This window comes from Schistocerca nitens, chromosome 1 (assembly GCF_023898315.1).
Source record: "Schistocerca nitens isolate TAMUIC-IGC-003100 chromosome 1, iqSchNite1.1, whole genome shotgun sequence".
Taxonomy (NCBI): Eukaryota; Metazoa; Arthropoda; class Insecta; order Orthoptera; family Acrididae; genus Schistocerca; species Schistocerca nitens.
Genome location: NC_064614.1, coordinates 1,173,676,096 through 1,173,693,900, shown reverse-complemented (window position 1 = coordinate 1,173,693,900; position 17,805 = coordinate 1,173,676,096). Strand labels below are relative to the sequence as shown.

General features: G+C 43.9%; 1 protein-coding gene across 8 annotated transcripts in view; it reads left to right on the top strand.

Moving 5' to 3' along the window:
* LOC126200108 (protein-tyrosine sulfotransferase-like) overlaps positions 1 to 17,805 on the top strand; it is a 971,294-nt gene that overhangs the window by 448,148 nt on the left and 505,341 nt on the right. For 4 of the 8 annotated variants that reach the window (XM_049936684.1, XM_049936683.1, XM_049936685.1 and 1 more), the window contains one exon: positions 7,950 to 7,985. The gene's annotated coding sequence lies outside the window, so the exon portion shown is untranslated. Of the gene's footprint in view, positions 1 to 7,949; positions 7,999 to 17,805 lie in introns of all 8 variants that reach the window. The other 4 variants (XM_049936679.1, XM_049936682.1, XM_049936680.1 and 1 more) reach the window with 1 other exon arrangement.

Here is a 17,805-nt window from a genome sequence, read left to right as displayed (position 1 = left end):
ACGCTCAGTAGCTCGGTACGGGCTTTTGTTGAAGTTTCGAGAACATACCTTCACCGAGGATTCAAGCAGTATATTGCTCCCACCTACATATATCTCGCGAAGAGTCCATGGGGATAAAATCAGAGAGGTTAGAGCCCACACTCGCCGGCCGGTGTGGCCGTGCGGTCTAGGCGCTTCAGTCTGGAATCGCGTGACCGCTCCGGTCGCAGGTACGAATCCTGCCTCGGGCATGGATGTGTGTGATGTCCTTAGGTTAGTTAGGTTTAATTAGTTCTAAGTTCTAGGCGACTGATGACTTCAGAAGTTAAGTCGCATAGTGCTCAGAGCCATTTGAACCATTTTTTGTTAGAGCCCACACAGAAGCATACCGACAGTCTTTCTTTCCACAAACAGTACAAGACTGGAATAGAAGGGAGAACCGATAGAGGTACTCAAGGTAAGGTACCCTCAGCCACACACCGTCAGGTGGCTTGCGGAATATGGATGTAGATGCAGATGTAGATATATCCAGCAAATGATTGAGGACGTGGGTTGCAAGTGCTACACTGTGATGAAGGAGTTGGCCCAGGAAAGGAATTCGTGGCGGGCCGCGGCAAACCAGTCAGAAGACTGAAGGGGGGGGGGGGGGGAAGTAATACTGATTACGAACTAATGATGTTAGCAGTGGCAGTATTTTTACTTCTGCTGATGTCGCTGCCACTAACAGTGATAATAGTAATAGTAATAATAATGATGATGATGATTCTGTATGAATGCATGGTGTCTTTTCTTTCGAGCATGTCCGAAAGAACAGACACCACGCATTCATATAATGATAAGCCCAGCTGAGCAATGGATCCACATTCTTCAGTGCGAATGCACAAATACGTCCGACCTCCTGTGGGAAACTCTGGGTAGCGAACGGGAGTACTATGGCCAGGAGTTGCGGATAGGCGATGCTCGTTGGGAGTGTGGATCGGTCGTGAGATAAGTTCGTGCAGTTACGATGACGCTGTGTCCCGGATGACGCAGTGGTTACGGCACCAGCTGGTAAACAGGAGGTCCCAGGTTTCAATCCCGGTCCGGTACACATTTTCACTCGTCACCTCTGACTTCGCTTATGTCCCGCTGCAGCTGACAGCAGTGCTCCTCCTTCAATTTACATGTAATAATGGTTCTGGCAGATAAAGAAAGAATTATAGGTGTACAAAATACACTCCTGGAAATTGAAATAAGAACACCGTGAATTCATTGTCCCAGGAAGGGGAAACTTTATTGACACATTCCTGGGGTCAGATACATCACGTGATCACACTGACAGAACCACAGGCACATAGACACAGGCAACAGAGCATGCACAATGTCGGCACTAGTACAGTGTATATCCACCTTTCGCAGCAATGCAGGCCGCTATTCTCCCATGGAGACGATCGTAGAGATGCTGGATGTAGTCCTGTGGAACGGCTTGCCATGCCATTTCCACCTGGCGCCTCAGTTGGACCAGCGTTCGTGCTGGACGTGCAGACCGCGTGAGACGACGCTTCATCCAGTCCCAAACATGCTCAATGGGGGACAGATCCGGAGATCTTGCTGGCCAGGGTAGTTGACTTACACCTTCTAGAGCACGTTGGGTGGCGCGGGATACATGCGGACGTGCATTGTCCTGTTGGAACAGCAAGTTCCCTTGCCGGTCTAGGAATGGTAGAACGATGGGTTCGATGACGGTTTGGATGTACCGTGCACTATTCAGTGTCCCCTCGACGATCACCAGTGGTGTACGGCCAGTGTAGGAGATCGCTCCCCACACCATGATGCCGGGTGTTGGCCCTGTGTGCCTCGGTCGTATGCAGTCCTGATGGTGGCGCTCACCTGCACGGCGCCAAACACGCATACGACCATCATTGGCACCAAGGCAGAAGCGACTCTCATCGCTGAAGACGACACGTCTCCATTCGTCCCTCCATTCACGCCTGTCGCGACACCACTGGAGGCGGGCTGCACGATGTTGGGGCGTGAGCGGAAGACGGCCTAACGGTGTGCGGGACCGTAGCCCAGCTTCATGGAGACGGTTGCGAATGGTCCTCGCCGATACCCCAGGAGCAACAGTGTCCCTAATTTGCTGGGAAGTGGCGTTGCGGTCCCCTACGGCACTGCGTAGGATCCTACGGTCTTGGCGTGCATCCGTGCGTCGCTGCGGTCCGGTCCCAGGTCGACGGGCACGTGCACCTTCCGCCGACCACTGGCGACAACATCGATGTACTGTGGAGACCTCACGCCCCACGTGTTGAGCAATTCGGCGGTACGTCCACCCGGCCTCCCGCATGCCCACTATACGCCCTCGCTCAAAGTCCGTCAACTGCACATACGGTTCACGTCCACGCTGTCGCGGCATGCTACCAGTGTTAAAGACTGCGATGGAGCTCCGTATGCCACGGCAAACTGGCTGACACTGACGGCGGCGGTGCACAAATGCTGCGCAGCTAGCGCCATTCGACGGCCAACACCGCGGTTCCTGGTGTGTCCGCTGTGCCGTGCGTGTGATCATTGCTTGTACAGCCCTCTCGCAGTGTCCGGAGCAACTATGGTGGGTCTGACACACCGGTGTCAATGTGTTCTTTTTTCCATTTCCAGGAGTGTAGATGTTTTCTGATACAGCAAGTCCTGGGGAGAGAAAGTAGGTATGACATCATTCCATTTCATACCCTTACTTACTTATTGTTACTCCTAGTATAGTTCACTGATTCCAACTGTGACTCACTGATATAGCAGTCGTAGGATAGTACAGTTCCTCGTTTCGTGAAACACACAGTTTCACACTCACGAACACTTAAGGTAGGTTTCAAATGGCTCTGAGCACTATGGGACTTGACAGCTGAGGTCATCAGTCCCCTAGAACTTACAGGGTGTTTCAAAAATGACCGGTATATTTGAAACGGCAATAAAAACTAAACGAGCAGCGATAGAAATACACCGTTTGTTGCAATATGCTTGGGACAACAGTACATTTTCAGGCGGACAAACTTTCGAAATTACAGTAGCTACAATTTTCAACAACAGATGGCGCTGCAAGTGATGTGAAAGATATAGAAGACAACGCAGTCTGTGGGTGCGCCATTCTGTACGTCGTCTTTCTGCTGTAAGCGTGTGCTCTTCACAACGTGCAAGTGCGCTGTAGACAACATGGTTTATTCCTTAGAACAGAGGATTTTTCTGGTGTTGGAATTCCACCGCCTAGAACACAGTGTTGTTGCAACAAGACGAAGTTTTCAACGGAGGTTTAATGTAACCAAAGGACCGAAAAGCGATACAATAAAGGATCTGTTTGAAAAATTTCAACGGACTGGGAACGTGACGGATGAACGTGCTGGAAAGGTAGGGCGACCGCGTACGGCAACCACAGAGGGCAACGCGCAGCTAGTGCAGCAGGTGATCCAACAGCGGCCTCGGGTTTCCGTTCGCCGTGTTGCAGCTGCGGTCCAAATGACGCCAACGTCCACGTATCGTCTCATGCGCCAGAGTTTACACCTCTATTCATACAAAATTCAAACGCGGCAACCCCTCAGCGCCGCTACCATTGCTGCACGAGAGACATTCGCTAATGATATAGTGCACAGGATTGATGACGGCGATATGCATGTGGCCAGCATTTGGTTTACTGACGAAGCTTATTTTTACCTGGACGGCTTCGTCAATAAATAGAACTGGCGCATATGGGGAACCGAAAAGCCCCATGTTGCAGTCCCATCGTCCCTGCATCCTCAAAAAGTACTGGTCTGGGCCGCCATTTCTTCCAATGGAATCATTGGCCCATTTTTCAGATCCGAAACGATTACTGCATCACGCTATCTGGACATTCTTCGTGAATTTGTGGCGGTACAAACTGCCTTAGACGACACTGCGAACACCTCGTGGTTTATGCAAGATGGTGCCCGGCCACATCGCACGGCCGACGCCTTTAATTTCCTGAATGAATATTTCGATGATCGTGTGATTGCTTTGGGCTATCCGAAACATACAGGAGGCGGCGTGGATTGGCCTCCCTATTCGCCAGACATGAACCCCTGTGACTTCTTTCTGTGGGGACACTTGAAAGACCAGGTGTACCGCCAGAATCCAGAAACAATTGAACAGCTGAAGCAGTACATCTCATCTGCATGTGAAGCCATTCCGCCAGACACGTTGTCAAAGGTTTCGGGTAATTTCATTCAGAGACTAGGCCATATTATTGCTACGCATGGTGGATATGTGGAAAATATCGTACTATAGAGTTTCCCAGACCGCAGCGCCATCTGTTGTTGAAAATTGTAACTACTGTAATTTCGAAAGTTGGTCTGCCTGAAAATGTACTGTTGTCCCAAGCATATTGCAACAAACGGGGTATTTCTATCGCTGCTCGTTTAGTTTTTATTGCCGTTTCAAATATACCGGTCATTTTTGAAACACCCTGTAGAACTACTTAAACCTAACTAGCGTAAGGACATCACACACATCCATGCCCGAGGCAGGATTCGAACCTGCGACCGTAGCGGCCGCGCGGTTCCAGACTGAAGCGCCTAGAACCGCTCTGCCACTTCGGCCGGCACTTAAGGCAGGTTGCCTTAACACAAATAGCATAACATACAAGGGTAATCCCAAGAGTAAGGTGACCTATTTTTTTTTATAAGGACAAAGATCAGTTTATTTCTACAATGGTTTACATCAGTTTACAGCTTGAACATTTGGCTATTTTTCGACATAATCACCATTTCTGTCGATGCATTTTTGTAGACGCTGTGGCAGTTTTTCTACGCCCGTCATACCAGCTCGCCGCCATGCTGTTCAGAAAGATATCAACCTCTTCTTTCACCTTGTCGTCGGAGCTGAATCGCTTTCCGGCCAAATGTTCTTTTAACGTAGGGTACAGGTGATAGTCACTGGGTGCCAAGTCAGGACTATAGGGTGGGTGGGTGATTACGTTCCACTGAAACTGTTGCAGGAGAGCAACGGTTTGCTGAGCAATGTGTGGGCGAGCGTTGTCATGGAGAATGTGTACGCCCTTGCTCTACGTTCCTTTTCTCCGGTTCTGAATTGCCCTTTTGAGTTTTTCAGAGTCTCTCAGTACCTGTCAGCGTTAATTGTGGTCCCAGCGATTCAGCTCCAACGAAGAGGTGAAAGAAGAGATTCATAACTTTCTGAACAGCATGGCGGTGACCTGGTATGACATGGGCATAAAAAAAAACTGTCACAGCGTCTACAAAAACGCATTGACAGAAATGGTGATTATGTCGAAAAATAGCTACATGTTCAAGCTGTAAACTAATGTAAACCATTGTAGAAATAAACTGATCTATGTACTTATAAAAAAAAGGATACCTTACTTTTGAGATTACCCTCATATATCACACGGAAAAGGTGTACAAAAGTAAGTCGTGGGTGTACATTTTTTTTCCCTCCAATTCGATGAAATGACTCAACTTTATTAAACACTAGAGTCTGACAGTGCTAATATTGGTTATACGCTAAAAACATCAATTTTGTACTTCAGTCGCTGTTTATATTAACGTTAACTACGCGTTTCGATGCTTGTGCAGTCATCACCTGGCGGGTTCCGTTAGATTAACATGGCTCATTATAGTTGCGGCAAGGACATATGACGTGTTTTCCAGACACGGATGCGGCAAGTTGACAGCCCACCGTAGGGTCATTCTGTTGTATGCCAACGACATTTGTGATTACTTGTAATGAGACAGTTACATAACATAACCTGGGAATGATCCTGCATTTAATGTATTACGTACTACAGGAATGTTCACACTTTACACTCCAATTTGCGATGTGTTTTATTACAGGCACGTTTGCTTCATTGCACTCTGTAACCTTTTGGAGAATATTCGTTCTAACCATACATCAGATATATGTGTGCAGTGAGCATTCGGGTACGCTGAACATTTTTTGTTCTTGTCGCCGGCCGGGGAGGCCGAGTAGTTCTAGGCGCTACAGTGTGGAACCGCGCGACCGCTACGGTCGCAGGTTCGAATCCTGCCTCGGGCATGGGTGTGTGTGATGTCCTTAGGTTAGTTAGGTTTAAGTAGTTCTAAAGTTAAGTCCATAGTGCTCAGAGCCATTTTTTTTTTGTTTTGTTTTTGTCGCCATCGTGAAAGACATTGCCTACAAAGCCACGTGACTGTGGAACGGCGTAAATGAAAGGTTGCCCACAAGAGTTCTGCAGATTCTGGATGTTATTACATCGCTAGTGCAGACAGACATCGTTCAAAAATACTATGAATTTCGTACACTCCGTTCGTAGGCATCTTAACAATTTGTAGTAGTTATCTGGAATGAATTATGGTTCAAATGGTTCTGAGCACTATGGGACTCAACATCTGAGGTCATCAGTCCCCTAGAACTTACCACTACTTAAAACTAACTAACCTAAGGACATCACACACATCCATGCCCGAGGTATGATTCGAACCTGCGACCGTAGCGGTCGCGCGGTTCCAGACTGAAGCGCCTAGAACCGCTCTACCAGTAATGAATTATGCTTAAATCTTTAAAGAGATAAACGCAAGGGCATGTCGCTGCTTCCGACAAGAGTCACAGCTGAGATTTTACCAAGTTTTGATGCAGAAAAAGAAGGGAGAGCCACCGCTGTGTTTCACGTTTTGCACTGCACTTCCTCATATCGCAGAGTCTCTGATCTGATCAGTCATGCACCGGCGGAATTTCGATGTGGTTTCCAAGTACGTCAAAGTCAAAGTTTGCTGAATTGAGAGCTAAGACATGCAGCAAATTTTAGAGGAGGAAATTCTTCTATTTTTACTTTGTGGTACAATCTTTTTTAATCTTCGTTCATCATAAGGTAAACTAAAATATTAATCGCACATAATCATTTTCCATGTCATAGGTACTAGTAGTACAATTTCCTATTGTGACTACAAAATAAGCGCAATGGCTTGCAGATGTGTGCAATCCAAGAGCAACGTTTGAGTCTGTGCTATACAGAGTGTCCAAGTAGGAATGGCCAGTATTCAGTGATACGACAGGAACGAACATTCGAAGCAAAAAGGTTTAGTAAACATGGGTTCTAAAATGCATAACTTGAGTACTATGAGCACTTGTTCAGTGGAAGAGATGTGTTTCACAGTTGTGAAGATGATGATAAGTGTTCATAGCTCTTAAGCTATGCACTTTAGAGCCCGTCTTAAGTAGGTATTTTTTTTTCTTTTGCTGTATACTACCATCTCTCAGAATATGGAAAGCAAAGAGCTTGCAGTCGAAGAGGTCTGTTTTATAGTGTCGAAAGTGAACAAGTGATCATAGCTCTTAAGAAGTTTACTGTACTCTTTTGCTTCGAATGATGTTTCGTGTCATATCCTGAAAATTGACCATTCCTGCAGGGACGCCTTATATAAATATCTGCAGGGAAACGTTGCTCTAAATATGTAGACATTCAATCGATTGACTGGCAGCGCACTACCGAATTTATGTGGCATTTGTCTCGTGAACTTATGGCTATTTCACTATGTCTCGATGTTTTCTAAAACATAAAGCGCCTCTTACCAGTATGATAGCCATAATTACACTTTTTTGGTACTTAGTATGAAAAGTAACTGTTCCTACTTTGACGTATTTTGATCTGAAACCGTGGCAAGAAAGATTATTGACAATTGTTGTTAGTGATTACAAAACGTCTAAAAACATTGTCATGTTTACGTTTTGATCTTAGCGCAAAATGTAAGCAACAGTGTTATACAAAAGACAAGTAATAATCCCAGTTTGACGTTAGCTACTTGTGCAGCACACTTTACTTACTCTTTACGCGCATCTGCTGTGTGGTTCTGACGGGAGAACGTAGGGGAGAGAGAGAGAGAGAGAGAGAGAGAGAGAGAGAGAGAGGGGGGGGGGTTGGGGGATTGTGTGAAGTAGCAACAATATTTTTCTGGTATTACTACTCAGGAATGAACCATAAAAATATCGTTCTGTTGCAGGTGATGTTGATTCGCCCACTTCGTACAACGGCACTGGTGCGTCTGAAACGTAAGTTCTACGGCTGCTTCAAAAACCTGTACATCTAGTTGTGGGAATGGCAGCGCATAGATCTGCTATCGGCTGCGAGGGCTACTAGCTTTTATATTTACAGGACATCGCCTCTTGGTTTTTTCACTGGCCAACTTCGGATACTATTAGCGTCCGTAGAGTCTCGAGATGGTCGTAAAGATACATTTTTATGCCAGGAAAATACACGATCAGAAGAAGAAGTGACTTAGCACTACAAAGGCATAATTTAAATGGCGTATTTTGAAGTACGCTTCTGACTGAAGAAAAAAAAATTCCATACGTTCATATAACTTTGCTGCATTTAACAGCGTGACTAATTTACGTGACGTTTATCTCATAGCGATATAATCTGTATATCTCAATAGAAAACCTGCACGAATATTCTGCTTGTTATGCCACAGGTCTTGGAGTTCTGCCAGACCGTAATTTTGTAGCCAGTGTCAGTCTTCATATGCCGTGCCGTCCTCCCCATTGTCCATAAATTCCCTTCCTTCGCTAACGGTGCCCCTCAGATACTAATAAAATGCTCCCTCTCCTCCTTCCGTGCATTATACAGGGTGATTTTGCTTAATGGGGACGAATTGCAGGGAACGATCCATGCGAAGATAAAAAGCAAAAAAAGGTCATGAGGACACATGGCCGCAAACGCGTTTCAAGGGAGGTACAGCCACATGAAGTTGCAGACAAAAGATTTTTGATAGTGTAGGGTTCAGTGGCTGAAAGCAATATGAGAACGCCGCCAGGCAAGTTGGGATTATCTCTCTGTAGAGCAAAATGCCCTATTTTCGGATAACTAAGTATCTAAATGTATGGTTGGTTAAAAATCATCCGAAAGCTTCCCAAAACGACTGAAGTATGTAAAACATAATAAATTTTGGTTATATATTACCTTTTATAGCGAAAATCGACAGATTAAATTTTAATAATTTATGGAAAAAAACTTGTGAACTTTGGAGAGTGTACTAAAAGGGTGCGCAATTTCAGATATTGTGGTTCTTAATTTCGGATAGGGATATTTCGTAAGGAAAAATCAAGATTGCATACCTATAGGAATATTGTTTGGTTAGAAAAACTAATGTTGAGATATTCCAATTTTAAAACAGTAATGATGCACTTACAACTACAGTGAGGCTATCATTTTCAGTTTTCACATTTGTACGTCTTCCAGCTATGTTTCTCAGTCCCAGCACACAGTTAATGTACCCATCGTAAACATCCTAAACACATTATCCAGTCTTCTCCAGATATGTCTTCCCGGTATAGGACAGAATAACAGAAGCATTCGTGATCTGCGAGGTCGCCGTCTTTGTTAACTCACATGCCAATTTTCTTTGTCGCCTACTCATTTTAGCCACCTTTGTATTCTTCTGGCTAGCCTCTTGGGTGCTTTGATGTTTGTTTAAGTAGTTCTAAGTCTAGGGGACTGATGACCTCAGATGTTAAGTCCCATAGTGCTCAGAGCCATTTAAACCATTTTTTGAAGATTCTCCCAGTTCTTCTAAAATTGCAGTCTTGCATTTCAGCTTGTCTTGTGCTGAAGGCTCTTCCTAAAGCACATTTTATTCCTGTCCTAGAGCCCAGTTTCTCTTTAACGTTTCCTGCCTTTACGTTACTTAAAAGTGTAGATTTTGGCACTTAAAACGCTTTGGACGCCTTTGAAAATCCCATTTCCTTATTTCTAATGGTTTCCATTGCTTTCGTCGTATTGTTCTTTTCCCTACACTTTCTTTTGATCCCAGAAGTCTCCCGAAAAGAGATAAGAAGCGAAATCTACACTATGTGATCAAAAGTATGCAGACACCTGATTGAAAATGACTTATAAGTTCGTGGCGCCCTCCATCGGTAATGCTCAATTGACTGTGGTGTTGCCTCACCCTTTGCCTTGATGACAGCTTCCACTCTCGCAGGCGTACATTCAATTAAGTGCTGGGAGGTTTCTTGGGGAATGGGGCAGCCCATTCTTCACGGAGTGCTGCGCTGAGGAGAGGTATCGATGTCGGTCGGTGGGGCCTGGCACGAAGTCGGCGTTCCAAAACATCCCAAAGGTTTTCTATAGCATTCAGGTCAGGATTCTGTGCAGGCCAGTCCATTACAGGGATGTTATTGTCCTGTAACCACTCCGCCACAAACCGTGCCTTATAAACAGCTGCTCGATCGTGTTGAAAAACGCCATCCCCGAATTGCGCTTCAACAGTGGGAAGCAAGAATGTGCTTAAAACATCAATGTAGGCCTGAGCTGTGATAGTGCCACACAAAACACCATGAAAAACACGGTCACACCATAACACCACCGCCTCCGAATTTTACTATTGCCCTACACACGCTGACAAATGACTTCCACCGGGCATTCGTCATACCCACACCGTGCCATCGAATCGCCACATTGTGTACCGTGATTCGTCACTACACAAAACGCCTTTCTACTGCTCAATCGTCCTATGTTTACGCTCCTTACACCAAGCGAGGCGTCGTTTGGCATTTACCGGCGTGATATGTGGCTAATGAGCAGCCGCTCGACCATGAAATCCAAGTTTTCTCACCTTCCGCCTAACTGTCATAGTACTAGCAGCGGATTCTGATGCAGTTTGGACTTCTTGTGTGATGGTCTGGATAGATGTCTGCGTATTACGCAATATGGCCTCCTTCAAATGTTGGGGGCAGTGTGGAATTCTTATGTGATGGTCTGGATAGATGTCTGCCTGTTACGCAATACGACCTCCTTCAAATGTTGGGGGTCTCTGTCACTCAACAGACAAGGTCGGCCAGTACACTTTTGTGCTGTACGTTTCCCTTCACGTTTCCACTTCACTATCACATCGGAAACAGTGGACGTAGGGATGTTTAGGAGTGTGGATGTCTCGCATACAGCCGTATGATACAACCAATTACCTGACCACGTTCGAAGTCTGTGACTTCCACGGAGCGCCCCATTCTGCTCTCTCACAATGTGTAATGATTACTGAGGTGACTGATATGGAGTACCTGGCAGTAGGTGGCAGCACAATGCACCTAATATGTGGGGTGTCCGGATACTTTTGATCACATATTGTACAAAGGGGCGCATTTGTCAGAGGGTTGAAATTCGTTGCCCTAACAGTATCCGAGATTAGGCACCTGAACCATTTGTCAAACTTGGCTGGGCTTCGGAAACATGTAATGAATTATTGCTTTTAGAAACTACTCATAAGTTTCATTATATATATCACTAATAAATAAGACTACAATATCAAAGTACTTACCGAGATACGTACATTGTGTCTACAAAATATTAGATTCAAATGTAAGAGATGAAGAAGAAAAAATCGACTACGAGCACGGAAGGCGACTGATGCGCTTGGCAGTTAGGAGGACACAAAAACTGCGGTAGCACAAGGATTTCAGCTAGTTCCCGCATCGGCAGCGCTGCCCAGGGAGCAAACACCCACCTGTCCGGAATGAGGGCCACCTTCCGAAAATAGGGCACCTTTCCCTACTAGTGTTCTATCTCGACACTGAAGAACGCAGTGAACTGGAGCACCATCATATAGTAGCTACATTACCCTTCGTATCACTAAGGGCCTCCCGTTTAAGTGCAGATATGCCTCGCCTGTAAAGCGTTGTCGGAAGATGACTGTTCTCACGGAGCGGTCGACCCAACGTTACATTAAGGCTGAACTGGTGGGGAATCTTCGTAGCCTACAGGTGCGGAGGTTGCCGATACCGCCCCTCGTAAAGATGACCTCATCTATGAGTAGGATGTATGACAGAAATCTTAGCAGCGTGGTCACCAAACTGTTTTCGTTTTTTTCTTCAACGCCAGTTTAACCGGACTATGAAGACGGATCATTGTAACCAGTTTCAAAAATAATCGATTTTTGTTTTTTATTCATATTATTTCGTGTAATGAACGTATAAATCGAACAAAGACTGAAAAACTTTGACTGCCTTAGTTTTAAGGTGCATAGAATCAAAATATTAAATTAAATAGGCAAATAAAAGAAAACTTAGGCCATCCACCATTCGCTGCTTTTCTGGAAAAGTGATAAGTGGTAGCCTGCTACAAGAAATCACCAGTATTCTCCTATCGATTCAAATTCTTTAAAACTCCGCTCATAAATCATGTTGCAATCGGGAATCACATTACTGTTTGGACACTGAGGATAGTTAGTGCTAAAGAGTGGAAACTGTGGTTGAAGAACTGTATTTTTCGTGTTAATTTGTCCGTTTTCAAGGGCTGCAAGCAGATGAAGGCATATTATGTAGAAAAAGGCAGATCAGCTGCTTTCTATTTTTGTTGTAAGTATGAATGAACTGTTAAGTTTTAAGTTTTCTCCCTATATTATCTCACAAGTTTCTTGTGCCTCCTCCCGTTTTTAATCTTTTAAAGCAAATGGAGCGTAGTGCTTCATTGATATCGCACTTCGGAAAATACTTCCAGACTAGGGATGCGGAAAATACTTCCAGACTAGGTATGGTGCCATTCTGTTATGCAACTGATGTTCGACGACGGCAGTGAGAAACTACCATATAGACTGGGTGAGGCAAGTCCTAGGACTGTTGATATTTCGGAAAATATCGGCAATCCGATACATCGAGTTTTAAATAACCATCCTTACGTGCTCTCGATATATTGGAAAACGTATCGATATATCGACATATCGACGAAGAATTATCGACATACGTGCATATAAAAATATCGGTTGCACATTGTAAATACAGTGTCGCTTTTAGAGCTTTGTATTTATGTACTGGTTTATTATCAGATATTCTGTACATGAACAAGCTAGCAGCCTGCCTATCCCCCTTATAGCGAAAATTGAAACGGCGATAACCGCTTTGCTGACAATGGTAACTGCATGTAAGTGACACAATTAGGTTTCCGATGGGTCTGCCGTTCGGTTTTGTCGCATATCGGATTTGTTCGGAACACTCCATGTCGTCTTCCCTCTTTTTTCATTTGTGTCAACGCCAGGGATGTAGCAGGTCTACTGTCAGAATTGCCTGGTGAAGCTAAACGTTGCATTTTTTATTGGCAGTGCCGAGTTGCGATTTCGTCAGCATTTCCCTTCACACATCTTCACCCACTGCAAAGACCAGCCTTGTCGTTTAGATCTTTGTTCGTCATTTTCAGCAACTGATTTTGAAGAATGCCGCTGTGGAGAAATAGTACACTAGTTGCGTTAAAACTTGTTTTTTAACTCAACTGATGTGCTATTCCTTCACTCCAGACACCAGAAATCTTGCTCTTCCATTCACCCCCCCCCCCCCCCCCAGTGCAATCAGACTTCTTCTTTTGTGTCACATATACTTACTTCACCCGGTCAAAAGAGAAAGACTGGACGTTATGTAAGCTCAAAAAGTAGTAAGACTCCTTTACACAGTGAAAGGAAAATTATATGCTTCTAGTATTTCAGAAGAACCACTTCAAATATTTACAGAAAAAAGTAATATAAAATAAAAATATTGCTACTTGATATTTCCAGTTTGATTGCGATATATCGCTGGAAAACATTATCACCGATATATAAAATCTTTTCGTAGAAGTACTGATCTGTCGATATTCTATCAACAGCCATAGCAAGTTATGTATACCGCATGCACACGCATACCATCTAACAGACACCTCCACATGATAACAGGTACATTATTGTCTCGGCAATGCTGTCAGGTTTTATGCCCTGTGTTTGTTGCTCGTTTCTTTCGTCATTGTTATTAAAATAGCACGGATCGCTTTTCCCATTTCTTATAATAAAGCAGTATTACGAATTTTACGAATAAAAATTTCTCGTTCTTTCAAAAAGCATTATTTGAAAACCAGACATTGTAGCGTTGCTCCTACGGCTGATCGATCGTTCGGTTTTTTTTTTCACCTAGTTATTAGTAAAAAGTAAAAACAACTGTCATAACAGAGACCAAACAAATAACCGAAAAACATCTAATAAAATTATAAACAGCCGACCAGTTACAATGGGTAAAGAAATCTTTACCTAGGATTCAACAAATTTAAATTTGTCTTCTTCAGAAGGTGGCCTAAGGACAATGAACATCATAGCTTACATAAAAAGGTATGAATTTAAGTCAAGAATAGATTTTAACACATATTAGAGAGCTCTTGTATAACAAAAATATGAGAAGGACGCCTGGTACTTACAATTTTACATTAGTATGGACTGATGTATCATCGCCGTTTTTACAAATGTCTGCATAGATCCATTTGTCCAAATTAAAATATAGCACTAAAAATAGGGGTTGTCATGTAAATATGACAAACCCTATTTTTAGGGCTATATTTTAATTTGGACAAATGTATCTATGCAGACATTTGTAAAATCGGCGATGATACATCAGTCCATACTAATGTAAAATTGTAAGTACCAGGCGTCCTTCTCATATTTTTGTTATACAAGAGCTCTCTAATATGTGTTAAAATCTATTCTTGACTTAAATTCATACCTTTTTATGTAAGCTATGATGTTCATTGTCCTTAGGCCACCTTCTGAAGAAGACAAATTTAAATTTGTTGAAACCTAGGTAAAGATTTCTTTACCCATTGCAACTGGTCGGCTGTTTATAATTTTATTACGTGGAACCGTTGCTGTTGTGCAGCTATGTTTAAAATACCGAAAAACATCTATTAATCAGAACTGAACTACCGGTATCGGTTTTAACCTCTCTGTTTTTCCCATCCTTACCCCGGGGGCAAGTCCGTAAGTGATGCCTATACGCGCTGTGATACAGTAGTTCATGTCATGGAGAATGTTCCACATGGACGTCTGGCTTACCCCATGCTGGGGGGCTAGCTGCCTGGTGCTGATACCGAAGCCGCCGTCAAAGATCACATCTCCACCTTCAAGTGGATATTCCTCCCTTGGAACAGATTTCCGGCCATGTGACCTTTTTTGATCAAGTATCGTTTCTTCCAGTTTGTCCCCGTTGAGCAATATCACCCCTCTGTAGAATCAAACAGCATATTTCATAATTAAGCACAGTATCTGGCGTAACCTTTCCACGTTTATTATTCCGTTATAAAACCGAACACGGTGGCGCAGTGGTGAGATAGTGGACTCGTAACGGGGAGGACACCGGTTCCTGGTCTCGCTGGGCATCCAGATTCAGCTTTCCCGTGATTTCCCTACATCGCTTAAGTCAATGAAGCCAAATGTGGGAATGGTTCTTTTGAAAAGGGCACACCCGATTTCCCTTCCCATCCCGCCCCACTCCAAGATTGCGCGCCATCTCTAAGTACCCTGTCATCTCCTTATAAACTCTGCTTCTACCTGGGAAGGATGAAAGATTATGGCTCAGCATCGCGTCGACGATGAGGGCATTAGAGACGATCCACAAGGAACTGGCCGCGTCCCTTTCAAAGTAATCAGTCCGTCATTCACTGTAAGCGGTTTGTTGAATTGACGTCTTCGTTGTGGTCTTCAGTCCGAAATCTGGTGTGACGCACATCTCCATCCTAGTCTATTCCGTGCAAGCCTCTTCATCCTGGCATCGCTACTGCAACCGACATCCATTTGAAACTGCTTGGTCTCCCACTACAATTCCTACCGTCCACATTTCTTTCTGTTACCAAACTGACTATTTCTTAATACCTCAGAATGCGTCTCATTAATCAGTGCCTTCATTTAGTCGAGTTCTGCCATGAATTTCGTTTTTCCTCCTGTTCTGTATCTCCTCGTCAACTATTTGATCTACACATGTAAACTTCAGCATTTTTCTGTAATACCACAATGCAAAAGCGCAGAAAACATCAATTTAGGTGTCTGGACGAGGATTTAAAATAATTTAGTATAGAAAGCTATTTCAGTATCTTAAGCAGTCATAGCACCACTTCGTTCGGTAAATTCCGTCACACAAAGTTAATATTTTTGAACTGTCTTGTTTTGCCTGATGACGAATCTGATTACGGCACAGTAAGAGCCCCAAAGGGTGTAATTAAATCTATACTGACCAAGAAAAAGTCCTCTTGGTGTAGCAACAGTAATTAGCTTAGTAAACGTGCGTAGCTTTTTTTTTTTTTTCCTCTCTCATTTTGTTCGATATGGTTCGTTGCGTTTGGTCTGGGCCCACGTCACAGGACTTCCGTTCTAGTTGACCGTTGATTCCTTGACTCAGTTTTTTTTATTACAGAGAGCACGCAGCCCTCTGACCGAACACGCTGAGCTACCGTGCCGGCTGCGTAGTAGAGAGATAACAAATACAAGCAGCAAGACACTGATCGGCATATCTATAAACCCAGTTTTGGCACCCATCGTCTCATTGCATAATTTTTACTTGAAAAGACAGATATATTTTGTCATTTACATTTGATAAAAATAATGAAATGTTTCAATCGGAACTCTGTCGTCGTTCGGCGAATGCTCGTTGTTTTTTGTAAGGGTGTTCGTGAATACTGTATGCTTACGAGACAGAAGCGTTCAGTTTCAGTTTCTGCAAGTATATGCCGATGAACGAAAGTGGAAGAAAATATGTGAGGCGGAAGAACCACAGCTTACAGAACACCAAATAAATTTTTTATGTGCACGTAGATGACAAAAGAGACGTTCTGCAAGAATAATTTTAGAAAGCTCTTAAAGATCTACGGGAGAAAAAAGCAATTTTATTTATTTATTTTATTTATTCGTATGGCTAGGGCCTCCGTCGGGCAGACCGTTCGCCGGGTGCCGGTCTTTCAATTTGACGCCGCTTCGGCGACCTGCAGTCGATGGGGATGGTAGGATGATGAGGACAGCACAACACCCATTCCCTGGGAGGAGAAAATTCCCCGACCCAGCTGGGAATCGAACCCGGTCCTAGTTTTTTTTTTTTTTTTCGATGTTGTTCGTTGAATTTGTTCGGTGCGGATGTCGCAGGACACCCGTTCAAGTTCAGTGTTGAGCCTTTGACTCAGTTTTTTGTATTACAGATGGCAGGTAACCCTCTGACCGAACATGCTGAGCTACTGTGCCGGCACCATTCAGCTACCGGGGGCGGACAACACTACAATGGGTAGTGATGACACCCCTGCGGGACTAGTCAAGAATGTTGGTCACAGCACGAAAATGACGCTGGTGTAACTTATTACGTGTTACACATTTACTGCGTCATGGTTTCCTATACCAAAGAAGGCGGCAACTAAAAAATGTGAACAGTACCGAATCTGAGACCTAATATCGCTTGCATCAAAAATTCTCATAAAGATAATTCTGAGGAAAACTGAAGAGAAAGTGGAGGATGTGCTGAATGAAGATCATTTTATATCCAGGAGGTAATTAGGAACAAGACAGGTGATTCTGATACTGAGGTTTCTTATCGAAAAGCAAATACAAAAAAACTAAAATTATTTGCCTTTGTAGACCTGGAAAGGCATATGATAATATTATCTGGCAGCAGATAGAGTGCGAAAGAGCAGGCCTAAAACACAGACATCAGGGTGATTCTCAGCTTTTATAAGAACGAAATGGCTGTGATAAGAAATTGTTTCTTATGAAAAAGTGCAAAAATTAGAAAAGGCACGGGTGTGAAACTTGGACAGTAAGAAAACAAGAGAGAAAACGGCTAGCAGCCCTGCAGATTTGGTGCTACAGAAGGGCGATGAAGATCAGTTGGAGAAGCAGAGGTATCAGTAAAGAGGTGCTGAGAAGAAAACCAGGCTACTGTGGTGGCACGTCCAAACAAACAGAGACAAACTCGTAGGGGGCATTTTAATTTACAACAGAATCATTCGAACAATAGAGAAAGGATCTGTTTGAGAGAACGGAATTGCCGAGGGCAACCATGGATGTCATACATGCAGCAGATAATGAATCAGGTTGATGTATT